The sequence below is a fragment of the Sminthopsis crassicaudata genome, chromosome 2 (assembly GCF_048593235.1).
Source record: "Sminthopsis crassicaudata isolate SCR6 chromosome 2, ASM4859323v1, whole genome shotgun sequence".
Classification (NCBI taxonomy): Eukaryota; Metazoa; Chordata; class Mammalia; order Dasyuromorphia; family Dasyuridae; genus Sminthopsis; species Sminthopsis crassicaudata.
In genome coordinates, this window is record NC_133618.1 from 445,913,260 (window position 1) to 445,926,169 (window position 12,910).

Consider the following 12,910-nt stretch of genomic DNA (forward strand, 5'->3'; position numbering starts at 1 on the left):
TTCTGTTCACTGATCTATTTAGCAGTAGAGTGTGGGAGGGTTTAGTTGAAATAAAGGCTGCATATAAATGTCAGGTTTGATGGGTTCTGAACAATGCTAAGAATTCTGTGTAAATTTTGGCTGGTTGAGTTAGCAGAACTCTGGAGGCATCTGCCCCAAGCTATATACTGTGACTTTCCAGATTGGGCATAGACCTTTCAATTCCATTTAACAAATATTTATTGAGTGTCAGCTGTGTAGAATATTCTATATTATACCATTCCAAGAAATAATTCATACCATCTCCAGTGCAGAATAGATGTGTATTTCTAAAGTCCTGAAAATCATGAAGTACAAAAAATCATGTTAACATCCCTAAATGTATCATTTCTGTTTGTTTTAGACTTTGGATAGAAAATAAGACCTCAGCACAGAACTGCTGGACATTATTAAAATAAAGATTATGAATTTCTTTTAAAAAACGATCATGGTAATAATCCTAATCTCCTCAAAAAATAATTCAAAAGAGATAATTTTATCCACTTAAGTTAATAATGCAAAGTGGATGAAAAAATATATATATCCTAAAATTATGATATGTATTTGGAATGGTTACCCATTGACCTAACAAAGCAGTATATTGTATACTTATATAAGTATAAATATCTTACAGAGGCATTGGTAGATGGACAATGAGTAGATGCTGAAAGAGGAAATCAGGCTGGATCACATTTGGAAAACAGCACTGCTCTTATTTTTAATAACCATAAGCTACTCCTTGAGCAAAAGCCCATTTTTTTTAAAGACTGGTGGTCTCTACTGACTTTATATGACATTGAATCAGTGAATATCAAATTTCAGAAAAAGAGAATTAATAAATCATCTTAAAGGGCAGAGGAAGATAATATTCTAGGTTCAGAGGTGGTAAATAAGCTGTAATATAATACCAACCATTGTTTGTGGACAGGAAGTATCATAAAAAATCATCAAGGACATACTGGATTAGAAAAAGGAAAAGGAGCAGTCATGTGGTAAGAGTAAAAGCCCTGGCTTTCCTTATTTCTTCTGAGGGCACCACCATTCTTCAATCATCCAGGTTCAAAACCTAGGAGTTGTCCTTGGCTCTTGATTTTTACTTACTCCTCATAATAAATCAATTGCCAAGTTTGGTCATTTCTTAACATCCATTAAGTCACATTTTAAAGCACCTATTATGTACCATACATTGTGACTTATTTCTATTCACACTACACCCATCCTAGACCAGGCCTTCACCACTATTCATATGGATTCTTGCCATGGCTTTCCCAATCACTTTCCCTACATCATTCCACTTCCCCCCACTCTCCCTCATTCTCTAACTAACTGACAAATTAATATTCTTAAATTGCAGGTCTGATCATGTCACTTCTCTGCTCACTAAGCTTTAGTGGCTTTCCATTTCTTATCAGATAAAAATAAAACTCCTTTGTTTGGCATTTAAATATCTTTGCAATCTGACTCCTGTTTCTCCAGGCTTATTATGAATTATCTTCTTTCACATACTCTTTGTTTCTGCCAATCTGGTCTGCTTACTATTGCCCATAGATGACACTCTAACTCCTGCTTTGGTTCTGTATCTTCTAGTTTTCAATGTCTTCTTTTCTTCCTCCCTCTCTCCCTCTCTCCCTTCCTCCTTCCATTCCTTCCTTCCCTCCCTCCTTCCCTTCCTCCTTCCCTTTCTCCCTCTATTCCTTCCCTCCCTCTCTCTCTTCTTTTCCATCTTCCCACCTTCCCTCCTTGTTCTATTCTCTCCTTCCTTCCTTCCTAGTCTTGAAACTTTCAAGAGATTTTATTTTTCAAATTGCTGATGAATCTAGGAGATAGTAGTAAAAAACAGTGATAAAGTGGGAGAACAATGACAGCTAACTGGACCAACCAAATAATATGGCCCGACAGAAACTATAGAACATTGGCTTCATGTTATCTACAAGCACTAAGAGGTGTAGAAGATTTATTTTGCTTCCTAGTCCTTAATTTCCTCTTCTAGAGAATAGTGGGGAGAGGAATTTATATAATATATATATATATATGGCACTTAAGAAATATTTGGTGACTGAATTTTAGTCTTAGATATGTGATACATGCGATACTTAGATTTTGTTTTACATGGACTCTCTTAAACAGTCAGGTTGTTGAATCATACTGAGTCACACACCTAGAGAAGGCCCGAGGGGGTCAATAAGAAACAGCTTGGCCAGACAACACAGATTCTACTGGAAAAACCAGAGGCCAATCAGGGACAGGTTAGCCCTAGAAAAAAGGAGGAAAACTAGAGTGGTGGAGGTGGAGGTTAAGAGAGTTTACTTCCTAGAGAAGAAAAACAAAAAAAGGAATAGATCAATTCAACAGAGCTGATTGAAATATAGTGGTTTCTGGAAAATTGCAATAGGGTATTAAGAGGATATGGTAAACAATAAAACTTTGTTTATCAGCTAATTATAAATTGAGAAAACTGAAGCAGTGAAAAGGCAAGGAAAAACCTCTTTATGAAAATGTGATAATCACATGGATAATAATGATAATTTGAAGCTTACATGAGAGACAGCTTAGCAGAAGGCTCATCTTAAGTCAAAATCATCTCATTTCAACTTCTGCTTCTTACACATGATCTTACATGATCATAGCAAGGTACTTAAGTGTTCAGTATCCCAGGGAACTCTCCCAAACATTATCTTATTAATAAATTGACAATCTATATCAGTATGGAAAGTTTCCACTCTAGGAATTCAATGCAGTAAACAAATCATAGATCCAGCTGCTTCTCCTTCCAAAAGGTGGGGGGCTTTTATAATAAAAGGCAATTAATTTAAGACATGGCAGCATGAAAATTGGGAGGAGAAGCCAGGTTAGAGGAAAGAAATTGCTTCATTTAATTTTGGATGAGTTGAGTTAGAGAATTTTAATATACATCACTTATATTCATAGAACTTGAAGCAGTTTTGAAATAAATATCTCATTTGAACCCCATGACAACCCTGGCAGGTACAGAATGTATTATTGCTATAATTTTCTTCAAACACTTAAGAAGTAGCAGAGCAGAAACTTAAACCTAGGTCTTAGGATAAGTCTTCTGATTCCATTTCATAAATTTAGTATTGAAAGGGTTCTTAGAAATCTTTGAATCCCAGTTCCTTCACTTTGCAGGTATAAGGGAAAGAAGGTTAGAGAACTGAAGCAATATGATCCAGGGTCATGTATCTGGTGTCTGAGAAAACTAGAATCCCAGCTTCTCCTGACTCTTAAGTTCATAGAGCTTCCCTATACTAGACTGCCACCATCCATATTTTTAGCACTATAGTCTATTGTCTCTTTAGGAAGCTAGACATCTACCTAGTGATTCCCTGAGGTCCTTTGGCTTTATAGGACCAGAGCTCATTTCAGAGTTAGAGCCAGTATCATTATTGAGATAATGCCTAAAAGCTATGAGAATAAGAGTGGGGAGGGTAAGAGAGAGAGAGAGAGAGAGAGAGAGAGAGAGAGAGAGAGAGAGAGAGAGAGAGAGAGAGAGAGACAGACACAACGAGAGTATAAAATGAGAAAATTGGAGTTCTGATCCGACCTCTCATGTTTACCTTGGACAAGCCATTGAATTTCTTTGAGCTTCAAATTTTGCATCAGTTCAATGAGGGAGTGGGCTAGATTTAATCCTTTGGCTCTACTTACTTTTTACTGGAAAATAACCAAAATTAGAAGGTAGAAGGATATAAAGGAGCCTATAAAAGAGAGAGAGAAGAATAGTTGTTGGAAGGGGGTAATTAAAAAAAAACCCAGAAGAAAAGTGGGTTTATATTAATCTTGAGCAAATACACAGGCTTTAAGGACTGATTACCAGGCTCAGACCACCAAGTTGAGATGGCCACCAACTTGAATTTTCCCAAAATACATGTTTTCAGAATCTTCTTATTATTGCATGAAGGTACTGCCTTCATAGTTCATCATTTCTGGTAAGACTCTGGAAGAGCCAAGACGTTTTCTTAGCTCTGAGGTCTATTGGCTAAAAAGCCATGCCCCCGGATTGGTGCTGCAACTGCCAAGTTATTCCATCCCAAACAGAAGAGAATTTTGGAGAACAACAATTTTGCCGCAACTTAGCAATCAGGTGGTTCATCTAACAGGGGACTTGATGTACCTAAATGTGATTTGCATCCTGGCTTTCTCACATTTTATGATTCTATTGAAATAAGAGGTCATTGTGTTGGCAGAAGAGCATTCTATTGGTCTATAAGAATGTGCTAAGTGACACACTGTCCGTTTTCAGGGTGGTCTGTGGTGGAGCAGCTTCATCTCAAGCAGGGCTGAGATGATGGGGCATTGAAACAAAAACATATTGTCTGCTCTGAGTGGGAAAAGCCAAGAAGCTCATCTTTGGCACTAAACCTCAAGGACTCCAGGCCAGGCTCAGGGAGCTCTGTAACAAGATGGTATTCTTCCCTTTCCTTTGGGATTAGCTGAGGATGATTTCTCCTCTGTTTCCCTTCTAACCTCTCTAGAGCATAAAAACTGACAGATGAGCCCAAGAACTCCCAGTTTGAAACTGGCACAAGGAACTACATGTTTATTTAAGCCAATGAACTTCTTCCTTGGCCTAGCTGTAAGAAAATGTCCCCAAATGCCTTAGGGCTTTCAGAAACTAGTAGGGTTAAACTGATTAAAGCTTCCTGCCAAATCACAAAACCCAAAAAGATAGACTGTGGCCACTGATGGGGATTTGAGATTAAACACTAAACTGAGCTGTCTCTGTGGTATTGTGGTTTCTGTATTTTTGGAAACTGAGTACTTCAAAAAAAAATAACAACAATATTTCTATTTTCTCACAGGCTAAAGCCTGTGGACTTCTTTAGGTTTGTAGTATCTTTGCAGGAAAACAATTGCCCCCAATGCCATCTGGCAAGATTTTGAAAGTTAGAAATGACACACATACACACACACACACACACAAATGAACACATTCATATTTACATGTATACATATACACTCATATACCACACAGAATGACAGAGTCCACATCCATTTATATATACACATACTACATATGCATATAACAATTATATCTAATATTCATTTTTATTTAAGGTTTGCAAAATGCATTTTATATATTATCTCATTTGATCTTCATAATGACCTTGTGAGGATAATTTGGAGTAGGGAAAGAATTTAGGTAAGGTGACTAATTTATTGCAGTAATCTGGGGTAGTGATTGTGGGAATTAGAGAAAGAAAAATATGTGGAAGATTTTGTATTGATAGAAAGTAGAAGATTTGGTAACTGAATAAATATGCAGACTAAGAGAGAATAAAGTACTAAGGACAAACCTAGGAAACTGGAAGGATGATGGTGTCCTTGATTGTACTTAAGGAAGTTCATAAAAAGAGTGGGTTTTGTGGGAAAGATAATAAGATGTTTTGGACATACTGAGTTTGAAATGCTTCTAGGATGCCCAATGCAAAATGTCTAATATACAATTGGGGATGTGGAACTAGAAGCCAAGGAATACCAGAGAAGAGTTATTCCCTGCTTCTCTGAGATGGCAAGATGTCAAAGTGAAGCACCCATAATTGTGCAGCTGTCTCTTAGCCACTCCCTTCGATGACAGAAGTTGGAAAGCTTTGGATCATCATTGTTGGACTTTAGACACTCAAACACTGTCCTGGTCATAGGAACATAAACTCTTACTGGTAGAAAATAACCAACCAGTCAAGAAGCACTTACTAAGTTCTTACTTTATGATAAGCACTGTGCTAAATGTCAGAGATATAAAGAAAATAAAAGAAAAAGAAATAACAAAACAGTTCCTGCCCTCAAGAAGCTTATATTCTAATGAAGGAAATACTATTTTGATAAATAAGCAGATACATATAGAATAAATGGAAGGTAACCTCAGAGGTGGCAATATTAGATAGTGGAAAAATTCTCCTTTAGAAGATGGCATTGAACTAATTTTTGAAGGAAGCCACAGATTCTAAAAAGAGGGGGCGAAAAAGGGAAATATTCCAGGGATGAGGGAGAGTCATTGCAAAAACACAGATGAAAAAAAGGAGTATTGTGTGTGAGCAATGCCAAATATTCCAGTAAGACTTAATTTAAGAAATCTTCTAGTGCCTCTGGTTCTCATTAAAGAGGAGGAAATTAAGGCCTAGAAAGAGGAAGGTCCGACAGGAAGAAGTAGGATTACAACTGGCATGGCCCTATCCTGGCCTATTTCAGCTGCTTTGTCTTACTCCTAGGAGGAGAAATGAGTTACTTTTCTTATAAGAACATCTATGTGATAAAGAAAAGTTTTGCTATCTGATCTAGTTCCATAAAGAGGAACTTCTTTAATTCTCTCTATATCTAAGAAGACTCAGTCAGCCTCACCATCTCTGCTCCAACTATCCAATAACATGATTCAGAGTAAAAAATTCCATGTTTTTGCTGAATGCATCTTCTTTGGCCAGACAGCAGTTCTAGGTGGCTCAGACTAAGAAGACTGAAATTTGAGAACTGAGTCCAGTGTCTACAAGTCCTTACTGGATACCCACTATGAGCTATCCCTGTGGTTTTTTTTTATTTGTTTGTTTATTTTAAAGCTTTTTATTTTTAAAGTATATGCATAGATAACTTTCAACATTCACCCTTGCAAAATTTAGTGTTCTAATTTTTTTTCTCTCACTCTTCCCTCCACCCCCTCCCTTAGATGGCAAGTAATTCAATATAATATGTTAAACATATCCAATTCAGATTTCAGATATGTTAAACTTAGGCAAATACAGATTTCCACAATTATCATGCTGCACAAGAAAAATCAGATCAAAAAGGAAAAAAAATGAGAAAGAAAGCAAAAAGTGAACAAACAATAACAAAAAAATGAAAATACTGTGTTGTGATCCACACTCAGTCCCCAAAGTCTTCTGTCTGGGTGCAGATGGCTCTTTCCATTACAAGTCCATTGGAACTGGCCTGAAACACCTCCCTTTTGAAAAGAACCATGTCCATGAGGATTAATCATCGCATAATCTTGTTGTTGCTGTATATAACTATCTCCTGGTTCTGCCTACTTCACTCAGCATCAGTTCATGTAAGTCTCTCTAGGCCTCTCTGAAATGAACCTGCTGATTATTTTTTATGGAATAACATTCACATACTATTAATTATTCAGCCATTCTCCAAATGATAGACATCTACTCTGTTTCCAATTCTTTGCTACCACAAAAAAGGCTGCTATAAATCCTTTTGTACATGTGGGTCCTTTTTCCTTTTTTATTATCTCTTTGGGATATACTGTTGGATCAAAGGATATGCATACTTTGATACCCTTTGGATATAATTTCATATTGCTTTCTACAATGGTTGGATCAGTTCACAACTCCATGAACAATATATTAGTGTCCCAATTTTCCCACATCCTCTACAACATTTGTCATTATCATTTCCTGTCATTTTAGCCAATCTGAGAGGTATGTAGTCATACCTCCAAATTGTCTTAATTTGAATTTTTCTGATCAATAATAATTTAGAACATTTTTTCATATGATTAGAAATGATTTTAATCTCTTTATCTGGAAATTATCTGTTCATATTCTTTGACCATATATCAGTTGGAGAATGACTTGTATTCTTATAAATTTGAGTTAATTCTCAATATATTTTAGAAATGAGGTTTTTATCAGAGCCCATGGATATAAATTTTCCCCCAGTTTTCTGCCTCCTTTCTAATTTTGCCTGCATTTTGTTTGCACAAACAACTTTTTAACTTAATATAATCAAAATTATGTATTTTGTATTCCATAATATCTATCCTAGCTACTTTTTGACCACAAACTCATTACTTTTCCACAGATCTGAGAAGTAAACTATCCTTTGTTCTTCTAATTTGCTTATAATATCATTCTTTATATCTAAATCATTAGTCCATTTCTACCTTATCTTGGTATAGGGCCTTAGGTGTGGGTCAATGCATAGTTTCTGCCATATCAATTTCCAATTTTCCCAACAATTTTTGTCAAATAGTGAGTTCTTGTCCCAGAAACTGGCATCTTTAGGTTTATTAAACACTAGATTACTATAGTCATTGACTTTTGTGCCTTACAAACCTAACCTATTCCACTGATTAACTACTCTATTACTTAGCCAGTATCAAATGGTTCTGATGACTGCTGCTTTAAAACATAGTTTTAGGTCTGGAACAGCTAGGCTATCTTAATTTTCATTTTTCCCATTAATTCTCTTGAAATTCTTGACCTTTTGCTCCTTCAGATGAATTTTTTTATTATTTTTTCTAGCTCTACAAAATAATTTCTTGGGAGTTTGATTGGTATGGCACTGAATAAGTAGTTCAATTTAAGCGGCATTGTCATTTTTATTATATTAGTTTGGCCTGTCTATGATCCTCCAGTTAATTAGATCTGACTTTATTTGTGTGAAAAGTGTTTTGTAATTGTGTTCATTTAGTTCCTGACTTTGTCTTGTCAGGTAGACTCCCAAATATTTTATATTATCTACAGTTATTTTAAATGGAATTTTTCTTTGTATCTCTTTCTACTGTAATTTGTTGGTAACATATAGAAATGCTGATGGTTTATGTGAATTTATTTCATACCCTGAAATTTTGCTAAAGTTGTGAATTGTTTCTAGTAGTTTTTAAAGTGGAAGCTGCTAGGTCCTTGGTAATCCTAATTGTGGCTACTAGATATTTGAATTGTTTTTTTCTAGCTGCTTGCAGTATTTTCTCCTTGATCTAATAATTCTGAAATTTAAGTACAATATTCCCTGGAGTTTTCATTTTGGAGTTTCTTTTAGGAGGTGATCAGTGGATTCTTTCAATGACTATTTATCCTCTGGTTCTAGGAAATCAGGGCAGTTTTCCTTGATGATTTATTGAAAGATTTTTTTCTAGTATCTTTTTTCATCATGGTTTCCAGGTAGTTCAATAATTCTTAGATTGTCTCTCCTGGATCTATTTTCCAATGATGTATTTTACATTTTCTTCCATTTTATTTTATTTTTTATTTTTGAGGGTTTTTTTTTTAACTGACTCCTGATGTCTCATTGTGTCATTCACTTCCATTTGTTCAATTCTAATTTTTAGCTAATTATTTTCTTCAGTTAGCCATTTTTTTTTCCTGAGGCAATTGGGATTAAGTGACTTTCCCATGATCACACAGCTAGGAAGTGTTAAGTGTCTGAGGTCAAATCTGAACTCAGGTCCTCCTGACTTCAAGACTGGTGTTCTATCCACTGTGCTACCTAGCTGGCCCTTCAGTTAGATTTTTTTATCTCCTTTTATATTTGGCCAATTGCACTTTTAAACGAATTATTTTGTTCACTGGATTTTTTTCCATTTCATAAATTTAGTTTTTAAAGGAGTTGTTTCCTTTTTTTATTTTGTCAAACATTTTGAAGGGGTAAGGGATTACATTCTTTTTCCATTTCATCAAGTTTAATTTTAAGGAGTTTTCTTCAGATAATTTCTGTGTTTCCTTTTCCAAACTCTCCTGCAAAACTCTCATTTCATTTCCCCATTTTTCTTCTCTTTTTAACACCCTTTTAAATTTTTTCAAGACCAACTCATATTGCCTTTTGAGGCTTCATCTGGAGACATTTTACCTTTAGTGTCCTCAGTGTTTGAGGTCTATTTTTCCCTGTTTCCATAAAAGTTATCTATCCATGCTCAGAATTCTTTTTGCTTTTTTGATCATTTTTTAAGATTGAGGTCTGCTCTTAGGGCAAAGGGGAAATTGTCCCAAGTTTCTTCTACAGACAACAGTGGCTTCATGCTGCCCTGGGACTGTTGCTGATAGCTTCCTTCCTGTGCTGTGTGAGTATGGCCAAATCCTGGGTTATGCTGGGGTGCTGGGGCTCACAATTTACCTTCTGTAGCTGCAATAAAGATCTCTCAGCCAGTCTGCTGATCCACTGGTTTCTTAACCAGGAGAGAGTAATCAATGCTACTGTATTTTGGCTAAGAGCCTCCTAGTTCTGATGTTAGACACCACTCTACCTTGGGTCCTTGCACTGCACCTGTGCTGGGCTGCCTCCCCTCTCCCCTTCCCCCAGGTCTGATTGAGACAGACCTTTCCTGAAGTTCTTCCAAAATATCTTCTGCTAAAAATTTGTTACACCCCTAATATTTGTCGGTTCTGTCACTCCAAAACTAGTTCAGAGGCTTGATCTAGTGTTGATCTAAGGGAAGACAGGAAGAGTTGAGACAAAGATCTGCCTACTCTGCCATCTTGGTTTTGTCCCACATCCCTATGTTTGATGTGGACTGATTAAAAGAGAGAAAGAAAACATAGCTCTTGACCTCAAGGAGCTTGCAATAAAACCAGGGAGACCTACCGAGACCTTCAAGATTTTGTTCCAAGATCTTTGACACAAAATGGTCTTTCAAGGGCCACCAATATGTTAGCATCATGTCCTGACAGTATGTCCACTTTCTATAGGTCCAGATGCTTCTTTTCCTCCTCCATGCTCTATGGTGCCACCTTGTGGGCAGTGGAAATTCATATATTATTTGGTGATATCCGTACTTGTATAAATTATGTGTGTGATCTGAGTAGAATTATTTTCTATTCATATTTATTTTAAGCTTATCTTTACTTAATTCTTCTATTTTGCCAGAAGAAAGATGAGTTTCAGAGAGATTAAATATTATGCAATAGTTTGTCTCTTCTCAAAGGCTGCTTCATTTGAAGTCTTTCTTCAGCCTCTCTCTGATTATAAAGTTCCCCAACAAAATTATCTTGTAATTATTTGATATATATATTTGATATGCATTTATATTTGTACATCTTGTCTCTGTTGATAGAATATATTTTTCTTGAGGGCTGGCAATCTTTCATCTTTGTCTTTATATCTTTTATGCCTGCCAATAGTGCCTGACACATAATAAATGCAATAAATAAATGCTCATTAATGAATTTTTTAGATCTTTTGAATCCTAGTTTGGCTACTTTGTGTCCATATGACATTGGGTAAATCATTTAATCTCTTTAGATTTAGTTTTCCTCACTTGTAAAGTGGGGTAATTTTCGGATAGCATCTAAGGTTCCTTTTGGCTTCAAATTCATGATCTTAAAAGTGCTTTTTTGTTTGCTTTTTCCTCTCCTATCTTTTTTTTCTCTTTTTCTTTTATGTAATGATTTAAGGAATTGCTTTCTAGGTGTCCAAGATACATACATACATATGTGTGTGTGTGTGTGTGTGTGTGTGTGTGTGTGTGTGTATAAAAGAATAAAGGTAATAGAAAAACAAAGATTCCAGGAAAAAAAATAGTCTTGAAAAAAGAAAGAAATTTATTCTTTTACTGTAGGTTAAACATTCTCTCTGAAACCTAATTTATAATATTCCTTTAATAAACTCCTTTTATATACAAATTAATACTATAAAAGAAACTTTACCTCCATAATTTCCTATTCAATAAAATGTTTTACCATTATATAACCATTGATAATTCATTCTTTCCCAGCACTAAATTCCTTTCTACCTTTACAGACTGATAAGATCACTTTATGACAGCCCTACTATTCAAAAAGAAGCAGCTCATATCTTTCTTTCTGTGTTTGATAATCTAGTTTTCTTTAACTTTTTCAACTTTGTAATACTTCAGTGAATTTCTCGGGCAGGCAATATATCCAGACAAAAGTCAACAAAAAGGAGTCAAGAAATCTAAGTTCTCGATATAATTGTCACTACTCAACTAGGTGATGTTAGGACTAGGTGACAGCTCTGAGCTTCAGCTTCATTTGGAAAAATTGGTATCATACCATTTTCCTGGTCTACCTCATTAGAATGTTGTCAAAATAAAAATGTAGATGAATATGTAATGAGCATACAAGCCATTATTACCTTGTATTCTCCATGTCCCTAGCAGAGATGAGCCTTGAACTATGACTAGTATGTCAGCCTCCACTTTTCACCTCTAGTCTCCATGTCCTATTAGAATCTAGACTCTAATAATGAGCATTCAGTCTGGTCTCAAGCAAAAATCATCTGTAACCTCAGTGTGTTCAATTTTCCTTCTTTTAATTTTAGTAACTATTTTTCCCCTTATTTTATCTAATCTGGTCTTAAATATGATTTGTTTTATTGTCTACACTGGTAAGCAATATGTTGGTTATTTTATGACCATGGCAGAGAGGTGGAAGGGTACAACCCATATGCAACCCTTACTACCACTGACAATATCTGTTTCTTTTATGATCTAATAATGATGCATATGAGAGGATTCAGAACTTTTTCAGTTCCCCTCATGGACACTTGTGATTTGCTCACTTTGGTGGTCAATGTCATTAGAACTAAAGCATTCAAATGCATCTTGCCTTCTTATGGTACAGGACATGAAAGAATCCATTTATTCCATAGTTTTCTATGTGAAGCTGATCATAATAGGGGATTCAAGTAGGATCAGCTGCAACCCTATGGTCCTTCTCCAATTTATTTATTAGGTTATTTGAAGCAATTTTATCATACTGACTATGGAGGAGGGGAGCAACTAAGTCAAAGTTATAACCAGAGTCCAATTGATTAATATTTGAGGGTTTTTACCAGGCTTAAATGGCTACTATGGCAATCTCTGAAAACACAGAAAGTTCCTCTATATATCATTTTAGTGGGTATTCTCTTAATTTGCTATTACTCCCCTTCTACAATTCCCAGCATGGCATGGACAATGATGTTGACCTTTTGTGGGGCTTTCATTTTCATGATCACCACCCCTGCCCACTACAATTTTAATTGAAAAACATATTTAATGTTCCTGGTGACAAAACAGACACAGATTTACAATCTTAGAGCTTTAAGTCACCTAGGTGGCCACCTAGGATAAACTATTTTTTAACCAAGAACTCTCTCTATATTGCCTCCCAAATAAAGAGTCATCTAGCCTTCGCTTAAAGATATCATATAGTTGGGA